The sequence below is a fragment of the Camelus bactrianus genome, chromosome 12 (genome assembly GCF_048773025.1).
Source record: "Camelus bactrianus isolate YW-2024 breed Bactrian camel chromosome 12, ASM4877302v1, whole genome shotgun sequence".
NCBI classification, from domain to species: Eukaryota; Metazoa; Chordata; class Mammalia; order Artiodactyla; family Camelidae; genus Camelus; species Camelus bactrianus.
The window spans coordinates 37574842-37594259 of record NC_133550.1 but is presented as its reverse complement, the minus strand read 5'-3'; positions in this window follow the sequence as shown (position 1 = coordinate 37594259).

Sequence of the window (19418 nt, the reverse complement as noted above, 5' to 3'; positions counted from 1 at the left end):
CTTAGACAATAGAAATTTACTATCTAATCATTCCGGGGGCCAGAAGTCTGAGATCGAGGTGCTGACAAGTTTGGTTCCTTCTGAGGGCTGTGAGGAAAGGAACTATTCAGGCCTCTCTCCAGGGTCTGGTGGTTTGCTGGCAACCTTTGGTTCTTGTTGGCCTGTAAAACATCACCTAGTGTCTGCCGTCATCATCACGTGACATTCTTCCTATTCCACATTATTCCCTTCCACGTTGTCTTTCCTCTGTACATATCCGTCTCTTGTATCCAAATCCCAACCCTCCCTTTTATTAGTATGTAGAGCCCACCCAAATGACCTTGTCTTAACTTGATTATCTGCAAAGGCTCCATTTCCAAATAAGGTCATATTCTCAGATAGTGGAGGACTGGACATCAACATCCTTTTGGGAATACAGTTCAATGCATCATAGCTTCTAATTTATAATTGATTGTAGTATATAAGGAGACATGAGACCAAGATTAAGAGCAATTGATGAAAAATATAAAAGAACATATATTTAATCATTAAACTGAATGACATAAACCCCTAGGTATTCTAACACTTAATAAAAATGATGGTTTGCAGAGTCAAAGAAAACTTTATGGACAAAGGGTAATTCAAAGGTGGGCTCTTTCCTTAAATAAATGTTATTTCCAAACAACCATATTTTCTATGTATTGTTACCAGTTAACATTTTGAAATAGCTTCAGATTACTTGAGCTTATGAGACAGCTCAAACAATAGGACCAGGCTGTTAATGCAGCATACAATAAATGTGTGTTGCAAGAAAGAAGTTTCCAGGGAACAAGAATTGCTATAGTAACCTGATATATCATTAAAAATGTAATGAATAAATATCATCAGGGTCTCAGACTCATCACATAGAAAAAACTTCAGGACTGGGATAACTAAGTAGTTCTCATGCTGATTGCCCGATGTTTTGTACGCGAAATCAGAGTGATTGTCCATTAGCGAAAAAGTAGTAATAGTCAGGTAATACAAGACTCCATAAGGTGCCTAAAAAACTCCTTCAGTATAGCCTTTTGATTTAAATCACTACCATTTTCCTCAAAATACTAATTTTAGCTGTAAGAAATAGTCACAATAATAGACCTGATTGTATGCTTTTCACAAGAAATAATATTTTGCCAACTCTTAAGAGCACAGTAGACACTGTAGTATCTTGGTATTCAGTACAGAATTAGGAGGGAGATTTTTTTCTTAGAGCTCTCTCCTGTTGTTGTAAGGTCCACTTTTCACAATCCACCTTTTCTCTCTCCCCACAACTTAACAACTCATTTAATCCCTAAGGTGTATCTTGCTGTTTGTCCATTCTTTAAACTTACTGCATCTGCCTCTGAAGATATGAGGCAGATACTCTGGCACTCCAAGTGTTAAATAAAATTCAGTCTCTTGGGCAGTACACATGGAAGGCATAGCTCAGGAGGGGTGATAGAGGAAACATTGCAATCAAAAGGCACCCCTGCTTCTACTTCCATCAGTTCTGCCTCCAGTAGCCTCTTCCTGGATTTGCCTCTTTCTGGACCTCCTACATGATCTCTGTATTTTCTTCTCAGTTTCTTTATATCCATTTTTCATGAGAGGAATGTGGTGATATCACCAGCCAGTGGTCTGAATGCTCTGGACACGGGGCCTTTACACAGGCTGTTCCCTCTCTCTGGAACACTCTTCCCCTCCTCTCCATTTTGCCTAGTTAATTACCCATTTGCCCTTCAGATTGCAGCTTCAGCTTTACTTTCTCAGATGGGTCTTCACCTGATTGGTGAAATTCCTTTCCTGTCAGCTCTCATAGCACATGCGCCTTCTGTTCTATCACTTGTCATAGTGGCACCTGTATGACAGTTTGATTAATGGAAGCACCATCAAGGCAGCAACTGTGTATTTTTGCTCACCACCATGTTTCCCACTATGGTACATAGTACAGTCTCAATAAATATTTATTGCATAAATGAATAAATGGCTTGTATTCCCTGGATTGCACTTAAGAATATCTGACTTAGACGTGCTTGCATCCAGGAAGGGTTCTGTTTCGCGTTTGCGCTGGCACAGTGTGTTGGCAGTTCGCGTGCTGTGGTCTCACAATCTACAGTGATACCGTGAATGACTGTTGAAAACAGACTTTATATATCACTCTCTTATTTTGGGTAGTATGTTTTGTAAATTGCATCACCCAGTTATAATATCACCATCCACATTGATGTATATTGTTCATAATATCATGCACACAGTTGTTGATTTAAGGTAGCCAGAAATTTTCTGTGGAGAGGAACGCTAGGTTTTAATGGTTTTTGATGTACTGAATAATTACCACTATGAACGCAGCTGAAAAAAATGGTAATAGATATGCAGAAACACTTTGAAGTGTGATTAGTTCTGTAGGATTCTGAGGCCTTGTCAGTATTTGGCAGAAAAGGGTTAATGTCACAGACCCTGTGGGCTTAAGAGGTGGGAAGTAATGGTATATTTGCCCTCTATGATACAGTATTTTGGAATCTCAGAGAAATTCTGAAGAAATATAAGAAATGGTCTTTGTCTTCAAGAAGCTCATGATCTAGTTGAGAATGGTCCATACAAAAACATAAAGCAAATCTGGATTTCTAATAATATGGTAACACACACACACACACACACACACACAGAGCAGTTTTCCGTAGCCATAATTATAAGGGAGGGACAGAATCATCCCAGTGATCTACAAAACACTACACAATCTGGATACCAACCCCTCTTACTTCTCAGACTTCACTTTCCACTGCGCTTTCCCTCTTTCACCCCACACTGGTCCACTCACTGTTTTCTGCCTCAGGGCTTTTGTACTTGCTGGTCTCCCAGTTAAGCCCATGGCTGACTTCCTCAGGTCCTTTAAGACTTGATTCAATCACCTTCTCAGTGAGGCAGACTTTGGCCACTCTGTTTAAAACTGTAACATCAGCCAATCTCGCTGCCCACAATTCCTCTCCCTTTATTTTTTCTGATGCATTTTATACCGTCTAACAATACTGTATTATCATGGTGTTTTTTTTGTTTTTTGTTTTTTGGTTTTTTTTTTTTTTTTTTTGCTGCCTTCCCTCTAGGATATAAGCTCCCCCAGAACAGAGATTTTTGTCTGTTTTCTCACTGCTGGGCCTCCAGGGTAGTCAGAACAACACCTGATACACAGTAGGAGCTCAATAAATACTTGTTGAATAAATGAATGAAAGCACTGGCCAGAATAAAAGGGGAAAGTACACGGGCTTCAGGGTTGGAGGCCCTATCTCCCCCACTTACGTTCTGAATAATCCCAGGTGCAACAGTTAGATCTGTCAACCTCATCCATAAAATGAAGAATAGCCCCCTCGTAATGGTCTCGAATTGTTCTTGTGTGTGCCGCCGCTTCCTGAATTGGATAAGTGAGACTAGTAATCTCTCCCATTCTCGTTTTGAGTAGAGAGAGACATTAGTGGAGTCTACAGAAACAAACAAGTGATGTGCAGGGACTGAATGCGATGGTGAATATTAAGTCTAAGTTCAGAGCTGGCCTGTGGAGGGCTTGACGCCCGGTGGCCCTGCACTCACCATTCTCATCTCACTTAAGCACAGCGTCTGCTCTGCCTAGAAAAAAATGAGAGTTTGGAGCAGGCTGAGAGTCACTGATCCATGTGAAGACAGCAAGATGAAGAAGGAGATGTGGAAAACCAAGACCATCTGAGGAGGTCATGACATGACCAAATACTGGGTGGGGAGGAGGATTCGTTCTTCAAGCAGGTGTGGATGTTTGAAATTGTGAAAATCAAGTCACAAGCGCTAGGGAGTGGTGATCGCAGCCTTCTGGGGTACTGGAAATGTTCTTTACCTTGATCTGGCTGGTGGTTACTTGGATGAATACATATGTTAATTCATGAAGCTGTACACTTTACAGTAGGTTAGTTAAAATTCATCAAGCTGTGTACTGTACCATATCGAAATTACACTTCAATAAAAAAAGTAAAATTATGTATGTGTCTGTGTGTGTGCACATGTGCGTGTGTGCGCGTGTGTGTATGTAGTCCCAAGGAAACCTGCTTTCCAATATGGATGGCCATGCAAACCTGTAAGAAGGGAGAGATTCAAGGAAGAAATTAATCAGTGATGAGTGGCAGACGGAAGAACTGGGACTTGAGAGATCAGGAAGATCCTGGTGCTGCTGCCTGTGCTGGCAAAGGAGGAGAAAGACGCTTGTTGGGCCGTGGAGAGAGGCAGGGGAGGCTCAGAGGGGTTTGAGGTCATTCAGTGTTGAGTCTCTACAGGGGGAATGGTGAAGCAGCTTCGAGAGTCCTCTTTCAAGTGAAAAGAAGAACTAACTGACAGAACTGCAGACCCTGGCAACTTCTGCTCTGAGCCCGTGATGCGAGTTGTAAAATCTCCTTGTGAAAGTTGGAGATATTTTTTAACACTGCAAAGGAGTGTGGGAGAGCTCTAGAAATTCTGGCTTTCAAAAGTTAAATACACAGTACTCAGTATCTATAAGGGAACTTTTATGAACATTCACAGCTGATTTTCTTGCATGGAATCATAGAAAGACAGAGCTGAAAAGGATTTCAGGTGCCTCATAGCCTCATTTTCTAGAAGCTAATCCTCAGGAAGTTATCTGTAGTGACATAGCTGGTTCATTTAAAGCTAAAGAGAACTTAAGTCTACATAGAAAATTGCTTCTTAGATGCTCTTCCTCCCCCTCCCTCTGTCCCATCCTTCCTTCCTTTCCTCCTTCCTTTCTTTTTCAAATTAGGAAGGCTTGCTTGTTTAGTAATCCCCTTAACAACAGGATGGATAATTACTTTTTAAATATTAAGAAATTGTATTTATTTTAGTCCACTCTAGTCAATAAATTTATTCGGATTGAATATTTAATATATTGAAATTTATTCCAAGTTTTTTATCTAAAAGGAACTGTGGAGTAAAATAGCATATTTGTTTGCTGTGTAGGCACTTGCTTTAAAATGTGTAATAAGATTGTTTTAGGGTCAATAGCACCTTCACAAAAGGCAAGCAGAAACATTAATATTATCCTAGGTAAGCTGTTCAAACAAAACAGCATGCTTTAATTTCTTTAATTCACACTAAGTTGTTAGAAAAATTACTCATGTTCACAGCGTGGCTTCTTCTGGGTCTATAAAACTAAAACAAAAGGAAACGACATGGAAATATTGAGGGAAAAGTCAACAATTAAAATTTTCATACTTACCCTAGTCATCATCAATTAAACAGCCAAGGAGGTGACTCAGTTTTGAGGTGGCTCTTAGAACATTTTCAATTGAAAGAAGCAAATTCATTTTCATCTCTTAGTTATATCTAAGGTGCAACTGAAATCTTAAAATATTATTTTTGAATTAGGCTCTATGACTGAAAGTTAATAGACCATCATGCACTATATTAAAGCTTACAATACTTTCTCTTTTTATTTCAAATACCAAAATGTAAAAATGGTTATTATCACCTTTTAGTAAAACAGAAAATGTTAAGTGACAGAATTAAGACATTTTTCTATCCAGGTAAGTGCATCTGGGGAAAGAATTTGAAAATACGTGTACCTTTAGCTCATATGGGGTTCTGCCCCTAAATGGACTTTGTATTGCTTATTCTGTTCCCATGGGTGAATCATTTCTGACCTCTAAATCAGGAGTGAAAAGAAAAACAGAAACGGGGAGATGTGCTTTCTCTTTGATCCATTCTCTGATCATAAAGGAAACTGGGAATATGGAAATGCGTTTTCTCTTTGATGCGGGTTTTGATCAGCATATTTATAAGCAGCACGGGGAGTTCTTGCAGAGAAATAGAAATGGGAGAAATCTCCCACCCTGGCACTGCTGTGGTTCCAATGTATCTGACATGATTATAGAAAATACAGATGAGCTCAGCTTTCACGGTGGGGCTAAATCAGATAGACAACAAGTACTTATTGAGCATCCACAGGGTGGATAACTTTGAACCGCACCCCAGGCATAAACCATAGCCTCTCACAACTCAGTTTTATGGGTAGGAGATTTAAGTGTGTTTAAGAGTTTCATACTGGCAAACATTGCCTTATTTATCCTTAATCCAGAAACTGGCATTAAATCTGATAGCAAGCCATCATTGCTATGGTCGCATTCACAAAATTGGAAAAGAAATTCATCCATATCCTAGGAAGCCCACATCTGTGCTCTCTCCCAGGCCTGGTGTGAGCAGTGTATTATCATTTTTGAGTTCTTAAATTCCCAACATCAAATGGAGGTCTCACTCTATTGGTGATCTTGGTTGTTCCCCTAGAAACTCAAAGTGTGTCAGTGACATAATGGTTTCTAATTGGATTTAGTGTCTCCACCATCTCCTCCTCCTCTTCCTTCTTTTATTCATTTCCATTGCCACCCACCTCCCCCAAACCAAGCTCTAAATGCTTCCCCAACTTTGTTGTTATGGTTATTAACTCTTATACCCTGTCAGATCAGGAATCCTCCTGGGCCCTTGTCGCCGTGATGTCTGGGTCTGGGTTGTTTGATTCTGGAACTTCGTTCTCTCGTCCTTGTTCCCATAGTGTGAAAATCTAGTCAAAGGCAAGGGGATATGGAGCGGTGATTCCCACACCTTAATGATGATCGAAATTATCTAGGGATCTTTCTTTAAGTAAAAGAAGTCTCTGGACCCCATCTCTGGAAATTGATTTCAGTAGGTCTGAGATGAATTCTACTGATGTGCTAGTATGTTTTCCTGTAAAACCTGCTACTCAGAGGGTGGTCTGCAGAGCGGCAGCCTTGGCCCTCACCTGGGGGCTTGTTAGAAATGCTGTATCTCAGGCCTCACCCCAGATCTATTTGATCAGTCAGAATCAACATTTTAACCAGCTCTCCATGCATAAGCATATGAAAGTTTGAGAAGTTCTTCTGATAAGAACTCTGACGCTGAGGCAAAAAATCTAGACTGTCTTCTCAAAATTGCTGGTGACCTAGGACATGTGCTTTAAACTTCCTACTCATTTCCTCATAGGAAAGAGAAAGACATTGAGAGACAGACGTACAGACATAGAGAGTTGGTTTAAATGATGTCTTATTTTACAAGATGCTAATTAGTTTTAGAGACTTTTTAGCAATAGAGGTGAATTAGAAAGATAATTAAGAGAAATAAGAATGTCAGGGTATATGTGCTGTGTTCAGTGTGTGTATATGTATGTAGTGTGTGTGTGTGTGTGTGTGTGTGTGTGTGTGTGTGTGTGTGTGTGTAACGGGAAAGCAATGACTCCATTCCCCACTGCATTAATTTGCTAGGACTGCTGTAACAAAGCGCCACAAACTGGTAGCCTTAAACAATAGAATATATCGTCTCACAGTTCTGGAGGCCAGAAGTCCAAGCTAAGGTGTCAGCAGAGATGGTTCCTGTGAGGAGCTGTAAGAACTGTGAGGAAGGAGGCTTCTCTCCTCACTTCTCCTCCTTGTTTGTGGCAGCTTAGCTGTAGTCTTCACGTGTGTGTTCTCCCTCTGTGCATGTCTGTCTCCAAATTTCACACTGAATTAGGGCCCACTCTAATGACCTCATTTTAACTTGATTACTTCTGTAAAGACCCTATCTCCAAAAAAGGTCTCATTCTGAGGTACTGGGGATTAGAATTTCAACATTTGGATTTTGAGGAGACACAGTTCAACCCATAGCATCCAAAATAGTAGCAGACTGCAAATGAGAAAAGGGATGTGGGGTCCCTGAACCCCTCTCTCTGTCATCCCCACATCCACCTGGGATTAGATCAGAACTATTGTGGAGAAATAGCCCCTGAGAACACCTGCTCCCTGGCCTTGAGGTCACACCCACCCCAGCTGATTATGCTCAGCCTCAGTCAAAACACACAAATCCTTCCACTTTGCCGACTTTTACTTCTTGACCATAAGCAATTGGAGGATCAAGACAAATGATCTTTGATGGACTACTGGCAAGGTTTATTTCCACTAAAAATCAAACCCACCATAATTTCTTTCTAATGGCCCAACTGATCCCTGATCAAGGCGTACAAATCTACTCAGCCCTCAGTCCTCTCAGCTTCAGGAAGACAAAAATGTCAGAGATTTTCTTTGCTAGGCATTCTGCCATTGTCCCCTGGGTCCTGGTTTTATTATTGCTGTGTCTGTGAGGTGTGGTCTGTGCATAATCTGAGAAAGTGAGCTACATGCTGGTTGACCTTGATTTAAAGCAAAACGCCGTGATGGACTAACTTCCCCAAATAGCAGTGGATGCAGAGAAAGGAGTGAGAGGAAGCCTAGAGTGAGAAATGGCGGGGGTTTGAATGCCTTCAGTATTCACAAAACCTGAGGCGACATAGACAAATCAGGCTACCAGCCAGGAGAAACCTGTACCCCACAAATATTTCCCTGAGAGTCTACAGAGTTATATAGTGAGTGACTCCAGTAGTAGAATAAAATATATTCATATTAAATCTTTCCATGACACCTGCTTTTGTGAACTTAAATCAAGTTCAAGGTGACCTTGATAAATTGGAGAAGTGGATACATGAAAACAGAAAGTGGTTTCACAGGTAATTCATGTAGGATAATTCAGACTTTGTGAATATAAGCCACTGATGGGACTGATTGTGCGAAAGAATGGCAGGTAGATTGTCATCAGAGGCTAGGCAGAGTGTTTCAAGGTCAACGTAGAGTGTGAAGGTGTCCTAACGTGGATTAATATGTGTGAGTAAGATGGACAGAGCCTAACATAAAGGTTTTCAAACTTCTTTGACCATGACTCATAGTAAAAAATAATTTAGCATTGTGACCTAGTACATGTACATTACACATATATATCTGAAACGAATGTTTGACAAAATAATAGTTACCCTTACTACATGTGAGACTCTACTTCTCCCTTCCTCTCCTCTCCTCTCCCCTCTCCTCCCTTCCCATTCCATTCCATTCCAGGCTATATCCTATTCTATCCCAGGCCATATCCTATTCTATCCTATCCTACCCTATTCTATATCTCTTCATTCTTTTTTTAAAAAATTTAATGCAGGTGTGACTTAGTACATTGATTTTATGACCCACCTACTGGGGCGCAACCTGAAAAGGATGAAAGGATTATCACTAGACGAGTGGGTCTCAACAGGGCGGGGGTTGGGCAGTATTTGACAATATCCAGAGATACTTTAGGCTGCCTCAATTGCGAGGGTGCTACTGGTATCTAGTGGATAGAGGCCAAGGATGTTGCAAAATATCCTGTGATGCACAGGACAGCTCCCCACAACAAAGAAATATCCTGCCCGTGATGTCAGCAGTGCTGCTGCTGAGAAACTCTGCTGTATACTTAGCACTCTTCTACATGTTCTTTAGAGCGTGATTTTCCATCTGAGTTTCTTGGCGTCTAGGGATCTCCGTCAAAGTGGTTGAGGGGGAGAGTGACAGGACCCTAGGACTCCAACTCCCTCCTGCACCAGTCAGAGCAGGCTAGACTTCTGTTTGTAGGATGACCAGCTCATCCGGTTTGCTTGGGACTTTCCTGGTTTTAGCACTGGAACTTCCTTAGAACCAGCATACCAGGCTATTTGATCACCCGATAGTATTCTAGACGGGAAGAATGGTTCTTGGGTAGAAAGAGTTCTGCTTAAAATAAGAGAGGAAGGCTGTTAAAAGCCCCTGCTTTTAGAAGCATAGATCTTACAATGGAAGGGTAACTTGGAGGAGACCCCTCAGGGATCATTTTTTAAATGTTATTAATGGTTTGAGGAAGAGTCTTTCAAAGAAATGTTAAAGAACTTGATTTTTCTCCGTAGGCTGAGAACCTTGGGGAAAGAAAGATCTTAATTACCATAGTCATGGGAGGAAAGCAACCACACTATTTGAATGAATTTGAGCAACTATTCTCTGCTGTTTCATTTGACAGGTTAAGAGGCATTCATCTTGCTTGCAGTATCAGGAAGAACTTTTTGCATTTAAGAAAATATTTGGAATGTCTTTTTCTAGATTTTTTTCTGAGGGAAAAAAGATGAGAACTTAAACTTTTAGAAGATGTATTTTGAACTGGGGACTTCCTATAGTCAGGGGACTTTTGGCTGTGGGTTCTTGAGCTTCCTTCAGTCGGTGATTCTATAACTGTCTTGAACCTTTATCTGGCAAGTTCCCTGGGCTTGGTTCACTCTGGAATTAATGAAAAAAGACACAAATCCTGTATTTTAGGAAATGGCATTCCCCAAACAGTCAATCAAAAATCAATCACATCTTTTTTTAGGTCGTATCTTCTTGAAACTGTTTTGTAAGGATATTTTTTTCTATTTCTTGCAAACCAACTTACTGTTGTTACTCAGTAGTTTCTCTCAGACCTCAGAGGTACAACTAATTAAACGTCAACAAGGCAGCACATGACCTCACTGCCTGACCTCCTTTCAGTGCCATTTTGTTATACTTTGGTTCAATGTTCTCATATACCCTTAGCCAAAGGTCAACAAAATATTTCAAAGCTATAATTAATAATATCTTTTATACTTTAAATGTTTTAAAAGCAATAGAAATCCCCCTGATCTCTCTTTGCTGCCCAGAGTTAAAATAGTTACATAGTAAGATGGCTTCATTTGAACTTCCTTTCTCCAGAAGAGACTGTAATAACATTTTCTCTGTGAAGATGAGACATCCACCCAAAGGTGAGGAGAAGGAAGACATTCCTGTATGTAGAATGTCACCAATCATTTTTAAAAATAGAAACTACTTTTTACTTCCCTGATGCATCGAGATCTTGTGGAGTGTGACATGCTGGTGAAGTCTGACTCAGGAAGTGAGAGGGCTGCTCACCGAGGTGGAAAGCCCAGGAAAGAAGCATTAGAGTGAACTGAGCTGCTGTCGCCTTTCACTACCCGCTTCAATGGAAACTCCCAAGGAACTGCAGAGGCAGGGCAGCGAAGGGGCTCTGGGCTCACAAATGAGCTTCTGACACCAGCTTGTCAAGATGCTTCTAGATGTAAACAGTGCCTTTCTAACAAGGCAACACCTCACTTCCTTCCTTAGGAATAAAGAGAATCTCTCTGAAAACTCAGGAACTGTGTCACCAGTGTTTACAGTATTTTAATTATTATAGACCCATTTGTTCAATTTAAGAGGCCATGGATAACACTTAAATACCTGAATGGTCTACCCTGCATTCAAAGAGTCACTGAGCTATAAAATACTCATTTGCCAAACTCTGTTGTCTTAGACCATTAGTTACGACCGAGATCCATAATGATTTGGCCATTCCCAGTGATAAGCAAAAGAGAAGCGGTTCATTATCTTTAGCACTCACAACTAAAATTCCTTACTGCAACTCTTAACTGAATGGTTCTGTTCGCTAGTAGTTTTTCCTAAAATTTATTTTTTTTTGAAGAAAAGTCATTTTTTTCCCTCAGATAACTGCATGTATATTTTGTTTGAGAACACATATTATGTACTTAGCAAAAATTGAATGTGGAAATCTTTCTCACATTTCAAATGAAATATCATTAAGCAAAGCTCTTGTTGCTTGAGTTAAAAAAAAAATTATGGTGTAAATAGTATTATACAGATAATGGTCTTACTCCAGTTCGCTCTCTGAATGGAACATAATGGCTCAGCACAGACATTTAAGAACCAGGTTGGAAAAAGGAACAATATGAAGGGAATAGAGATGAATTATAGACTCAGGATGGTTTGATGATTGCCTAACATTTCTTAGCTGAGTAAATGAGAAAATAACTTGATAAATACCACAGGTATGGAGGGTGAGACCTGAGGACTTAGGTTGGCAGGAGATTGAGAACCAAAAAGAACTCAACTCATTTAAATACATAATAAATCAGAATAGGGGTGTGTGGAAGGGAACAGATAAAGAGGAGGAGACACAGGAGGAAAGGAAGTCTGGGGCAGCTAGTGAGGAGTTAGGCTCTGAGCAGCAGAAATGATTGTTACTCTAAGAACGGAAGCTGAATACTGAATTTATCAAAATGTTTGATAAACTCCTAAATGGCTTTTGCATTCCTAGTCCCATTCGGTTTTTTTGTGCTGTTTTAGGTTTGGTTTTCTTTTCTTTCTGTTTTCTGGTTTTTGGGTTTTTTTGCTTTTTAATTTTTAAAAATTTTTAAATTTGCTTTGTGTTAGAGCATTTATCGTTCTCTGAAACTCTTATATAAGATCTCTATAATCTATGTGTTTGTTTATGGGCCAGATTTTCCTACTAGCTGAGGGGATTTTGTCTGTTTTCTTTCCCCCTATTGTCCAAGGACCTACAGCAGTGCCTGATTCAGAATGGATCCTGATACATATTTTTGAATGAACGAACAAATGATTGAATGAGAACTACCAATACCCTTAAGGCTTTCGGAAAACTTGGGGGAAATGCAGAGAAGATTTGATGGCCTGCCTAAGATGACCTTATTTAAATCTACTGGTTGGTGTCATCCAAAGATTCCAGTTACCTTAAAACTCTACCAGTTCTTCCTTTTCCCAATTTTCTCTTTCCCAGTAGCCTAGCTTTACCTGCACAAATTCATGGTCTCTCCCCTAGTCCAGGTGTGTGGATCACATTGTATACTGTATTGTTTTATGATTATGGCTTTTCAGATTCTGCTGCTTTATTTAGTGATAGGACTTTTCTAGTCTCATTAATAACAAACAGAATTTAGCAATGATATTTTTTCCAGCTCTAGAAATAAGATGGATGAAATTTATAGTAGACTGTTAGTATCTCATACCCTACATTCTATCTTCTGATTTTCAACTCCAAACTGTGAAAGCTGACAACCCACGCATTAAACTTGCTTAATGCATGGAAGTTGTTATGAGGATGACAAATGGAAGTGCTTCATGGTCCAGAATAGCAATGCAAACCAATGAAACTGGCCCACCTGCAATAGTAGGGTGGAGGGCAGTGGTGAGTGGGAAGGTGCTAGCCTCATCCGAAGGTGTTCAGGTTCCCAGTTTGACAAGTTGTGCTAGCCAAATATAATGCAGTTATATTAGCATCTGGGAAATGCTGTTTTGTAGCTATGATTCCTAATCTCAAGCATAATGGGGTTAAAAAGCTGATTTTGCTCATAAATTCAATTTGTTTTATAAGTCCTTATAAATTGTTCAGTCAATTCTGTGACTCATATGAAGATCTTACGTGAAAATATCTATATAGATATAGATCTATAGATATATACATAAATATTGAGAAAAAGGAGTTGTGTATCAAATCTACAGTGTTGAGGTCCAGAACAAAGGCAATATACAGAGGTTGGTAAGATAGTCTATGAACTGCAGAAGCATGAAATTGGAGCCAGAGGTGATGAGGAAAAGTATGAGCTGCCACCCCGTCTCTAAAGTTCGTGGAGAGCTCAGTAGGGATGAGGCTTCTCTTCCCACGTGGAATCTAATTTAACTTAATTCTGTTTGCAGCTGATTCAAATCCCAACTCCTCCCTCAGTCGTAGTCTGGCCTTGGACAAGTTACTTAACTGTGTTACCTCTGTGTTAAAGTGTCTTTATCTGTACGGTGCAGTTTATAATGGTAGGCGCTTCATGGTTCACATTCAAAGGGATGCTGTGAAGATTAAAGGAGTTAAGGCACATGAAGGACTTAGAGCAGGAACTGAAAAGATTGATTGATTGATTGATTATTGTCATTGTAACTTTGTTGCTATTTCAAAAGGCAGGGGAGCTCTGCTGACATTTAAGTTTTCTTTATTCTGCCCCTGTTTTCCCTACCCCATATGCCCACTTGTTTAGGGCAATTGTAATGGGTTGTACTGATCAATGTAACTCCAGTACCTCTACCAATCACTTATGGATATGCCCTTTTTATATAGGAAAAAAAATGCGTGGGTGCTGTTGATGTATTCTAGATGATAAGCTACTGAAGTGCAGGACCTATGCCTCATCCTAGACCCGGGTCTCTGATAGTCCCAAGTCTAGCATTTTTTGAAACCTAATGCCAAGCCCAGGAGGCAGTGTTTCCCAACTTCTCATAGCACATAATGGGTCCTTGATACAAGCCTGTTGAATATGTGAAACTATTTTGCACTCACAGTTGCTAACCAATGGAATCCTTTCTCCTGGAGATTTGATTAGAAACGTATGCTCAGTATTTTATATTCTAAAAGCAGCACTGGTCATGCCGTTAGTTTTGCAGTTCTTCAGCAACCCTGCTCTTAAGCTACTAAACCTGATTATACCTTCTACGAGAAGACTTGCACCTTCCACGAGAAGACTTGAGTTTACCCTTCAGCTAGTGTGCATCAGATGTCTTGCCAACCTGTCCACCATCTGCTTCATTTCTCCCTCTCCTGGGTACCCGAACACACACACACACACACACACACACACACACACACACACACACAGAGCAACAGTAAAATCTTTTTTCCTTGAGCCAAACAGAACAATCCCTTGCTCTCCCCAAAACAAACTCTCCATGCATATTAACACATGACATCAATACCCACTGAAGTGACTGAAAAACCAGTTCTGCAAACAGAAAGATTAATCTGCTCCTTCATAATCTGACTAAAATGACATGTTCTCTCCAGGCCCTCAGAAAAGACAGAACTCACATCCTCCAGTCAGAGATGAGGTTGCTCTCTGTGGGCTGTGTGCCTCTCTGAGGCTGCTCAATCCCTTTCATATCCATTTCTAGGAGTTTAATTGCATCAATAAAGTTCTAAGCAGGGTGGCATGTATTTGAAGAGACTGCGTGAGATTAGCCACTTGCCACTCTGAGTTTTCAGTCTGAATGTCTCATCTTCCTGAACTTTCTTATGGTTGAAAGGAGGATAATGCAGGACCTCAATAAGCTGAGGGTAATAAAAGAAGGCAATCTATGTGAATGTGCTAAGCAAATCCCTAGCATTTTCCCTGCTTCTTTAGTTAAGGAAATTGATGACCAACTAGGGCCAAACAGGTGGTAATAACCCCCACCTATCACTACCTTGGACAGTGGCTCACAAGTCCCAAAGAATAGTTTCGGAGTTCTTAACAGTGGTTAACCTTTTTATTTCTGAAGGATTTTTTCCTTGACTCTTTCTCTCTTTTTCTTTTTCTTTCTTTCTTTTTTTTTTCTTTTCTGGCCCTCATGAGCATCATTCCCCCTAGACCCAAACTCAACCACAAAAAAGTGTATTTGACATTAAAAAAAAAAGTACCAACATCATGAAATAAAAGCAATTTTCAAATGTTACACAACTTCGGGCATTAAGGAGGGACATAGCCCCTACCTAATCTCTCAAATAACAAAGATAAAGCAATCACAAAATGTTACCACCTGAAGGAATTTAAAACCTGACACATTTTGAGTATCAAGGGACCTTTAAAGGATTCTTACCAAGTAGACCACCATAGCTAAGATCCTCAAGAAACTCTAAAATCAACATTATTGCTCCACACATGTTTAAAATGTGCAGAATTCCAGGAAGCAACAAACCATTTTTTTTTAGAATAAACAAATATTTGAAAATAAATGATTACTAATTAGCATATCTTGAGTATATACTATGTGCCAGGCACAGTTCGAAGTGCTTTACATGTATTAATTCACGTAGTCCTCATAAGAATTGAACATAAACTCTTGCACAAGGTCACACAGCTCATCAGGGACTGAGCCAGGATTTCATCAGAACAATCTTGGTCCAGATTGCTGCTTTCTAGTGCAAATGATTCTATGCTAACTGTAGAATCTGCAGTGGAGCAGAGCTGTGTTCCAGTCTCCCCTTCCTGTATGGTAGCACTACCCCAACGTCAGCTGCTCACACTGCTGCCTGATTTAAGACTGCATCCCGCACCCCCCCCCCCCCCAGTTTTAAAGCTACATGTGGCCTTATGACCATGTGCTGGCCAATGAGATACAAAAGGAAGTGATGCATAGGAATCCTAGGAAGACTGTTAAATGGAGCTGATCCAACTGAGAGGCATCTCTCTGTCCTTCCGTTTGTCCTCCTTCAGGATGGCAACGTGGATATGAAAGTTGGAGCCATCACATGATAGCATGACTATGAGGCTGAAGCCATGCACTGGGATGGTGGCAATAGAAAGATAAAAGCCCCCACACCAGCCTTGGTCAGTCTACATCGAGACATTTATAATATCCAAGAGAGGCCTTTTGTAGCCTCTTTTTTGAGGGTCTAGCTTGACCCTAGTTTCCTTAACTTTCCCCCTAATTTTGTCTGTTGTGGCTTCTTAATCTCTTGGTCTCTCTTCTTTCCATCCAGTTTCTTAATTTTTTCCCTTCTCCCCATCCCTTTCCTTCTCCACTTCCCTCCTTCATCATCTGTGGTTCCTTTTCCATTCTTTTTTCTCCTTAATATCAATACTAGCTCTCTTTCATGCTCTGTTTCTATTTTTTTTTTAAGTGAGTGTAAGAATTAAGAATGCACATGGAAGGTGATATGCAATTTTGGGTGAGAATATGGTAATTGTATCTGCATGGTAGGATTATGGATGATTTCATTACTAACTCTACCACTAATAATACATTCTAAAGTTATGTGTGTCTTTCAATAAAACATAATGATAAATTGTGCATTCATAATTCTCTCTAAAAATCAGGATTAGCCATTTTGTGTTTATTCATAATGTTTTTTTTTCCTAACCAAGGAGTTTTCCCTCAATCATTGAAATGTTCAGAGGTTACCTTTAATGTGTGGCCTGGACAGGCAGACCCATTTTAGTATTAGGGCAAGGTAAATATAATTAGAAAGCTAAATATGTTTTTAAATCATATAATACATTTTAATCCCCCAAAACAAGGATTTGGGGATTTTCTGCAGGTTTGTATTATCCACGCGAGTGAACTCCTCCATGCAGGAGTTGTGTTAATTGAAAATTAGCAATTGGCTCCTGTAATCCTAGAAGTACATTACCTAAAATCACTTTTAGTTACAAGAAAACAAAATGTATGCTGAGAATAAACAATATGACATGCAATATAAGCAACCACTCTTCTTCATTACTGGTACCTCGGGGTCTGGTCAGAGCAGGCAGCCATTGATGGGCTAAAGTTTCTAAGCATATTCTTTCATGTACTGAGTGGACTCTTCATTCTCAGAACTGTCAGGTATTATAGATGGAAAGAAAAGTAAGTTCCTTCCAAGTTCTCTGATTCTAAAAAAAAAAGAATTGACCAAGGAAACCTATTGTTTAAACAGAGCTAAGCGACTTGAAATGAAATGGTCTTTCATTAAAACACGTTTTCATTTCTTAAGGCAGCATTTGGTTCCAAATATAGGAGAGATAATATGGTTTTTATTTTAATGTTGACATTATGAAGATTCCAGTAGAGACTTTTGCTGAGGAAACTAGAAAAAGGGGAATCTGATTTGTGTCTGTTTCTTAGAAGAGGAATATTTCTGGCAACTATAAAATCAAATGTACCTTCTTCTAAAACTTTTGAAATTTGGGCAAACTGTGCTCCATCATCTATTTACTTTGGGGAAATTGCATATATTTTGATAACATCATGTATCTGTATGTATTAACTTATTGTGCAATAGGGATCTATCGATGTATGAGGGAAATAAAGCCTTTTCCTAGGCATTTATTTAGCTTTCTTCAACCTTTCACAGTTATTTGTGCGTTCAAGTGTGGCCTGTCAGGTGCTGCAGCTTCATTACAATCCAGGATTTCACTTGTTCTCCTTTAACCCTTTCATGCCACCTGATTTTCTCACAGCGTTTTACTCTGCCAGCAATGGTAAAGCCAGCAATTTTGATTTCAGAGAAAACATAATCTATAGTTTAAAGTCGACTCTCAAGAAATATAATTAAGTTATGTTCTGTGAATTGGAAATTGTGTTGTCTCATGTAGGTAGCTCAGATTTCTGTTGTCTGCTCCTGCCGTCTCCCCTTTTTTCCTTTTCTCTCTCCTTTTTTCCAACAATATTAAAAGCCAGTTCAGTGATTTCCTTATCTAAGGAGACCAGCTGTTTCCTGGAGGTTGGATCTAGTCTCTCCTTTCTAAATCAATGTCTGTCATAGGGAGACAGAAATATGTGTATGACTTACAGGATTTGTCTTCATAATGATGAATGTTTAGTTAGAACATTGATTATAAAAATAGAAACCAGACTTTGAAAAGCAATTTAAAGCTATAGTCTCTCTCTGTTACGATCGCTAAAAGCTAATGAGTGTATTTCTTTGGTGTAGTTAATCTTTCCAGAGTCTAACAAGTTAATGTGGGAAAGATTACATTTTAGTGTGTGATAAACATTTTGCTGATTAGTCCCCAAATTATATGCTAACTGTTTAGCCCATTATTTAAATGTGGTATAGCATAGAATCTGCTGCTTAACTAATGATCACTTGGAAAAAGATCCAGACTCAGGCAGAATGGAAAGAACATTTATGTGTTCTAAACTTGAAGATACATTACATGTGATTAAAATTTAAAATTGTTGCAGGAACAGTTGTTTTCAAAGAGATCAAAGGTTGGTTTTTATGCATACATCTTACTGCAGTTGGTTTATAATTATTTATCAAATGTCTGACAAGGCTAATGAGCTTTGTCTACATTTTCCATCCATCTTACTAGAATTTATTCTCTCCACTTTTCAAGACTGTAAATATGCATAGAACTACAACTGGCAGAATTTTCTCTAAATTGAGGGAGTTCATTATAAAGCAAATGGCTTCATAAAACACCTGAAGCTTAAGTTTGAAACACCTAAAATAAAAAATTTCATGACCTTGTAGTTTGAATTTTCAAATAAGCATAGGTTTTTAGATCTGAGGGTAGATACAGAGATTATCTAACCCAATCCTTATTTATTTTTTCAAAAGAAAATATTGAGGAAAAATTCAACTGGGAGGTTACTCTTAATAAAGCATTTACTTAAAAATTTGGGGTACCAATGAAGAGGAGTCTCTCTATATAAATTCATATGTGTGACATATACTCACACATCTGACTCTAGTGCATAAGTCATAGAAATGCAAACTGGCTTTCATAATGAAAGAGATCTATTGGCTTCTGTAACAGGACGATCTAAAGACATGCTGGGTTTCAGGGTTGGTTTGATTCAGCGGTTCACTGATGTCATAGAAGTCTTTATTTCCCTCCCATCTTTCCTACTGTGGGCTTCATCATGAGGCTGACTTCTCCCAGAGTGGTAGAATACCTTTGGTAGATATAATTTTAGGCTGTATATCTACATATGATATCAACCAGATCAAAAGAGGAAATCCTAGCTTCTCATATGAACAGATCACCTTCATTCCAGAAGCCCCCCAAAACTGCCTGTCATGTTTAAACTGGACAAATAACCTCTGGCCAGAATCACACCACAGACTGAATTGCTTATGGCTGGTTTATTTGACAAGTAGCCAAGGAGGTGGGTAAAACCATAGGCTTAACTATGGGTCAGACTTACTGGATTAAACCATCAGGGCTGTGCCTAGACTCCCTCAGGAAGGAAGACTCCCTCAGCCTCCCCCACTGCCCCACATTGACC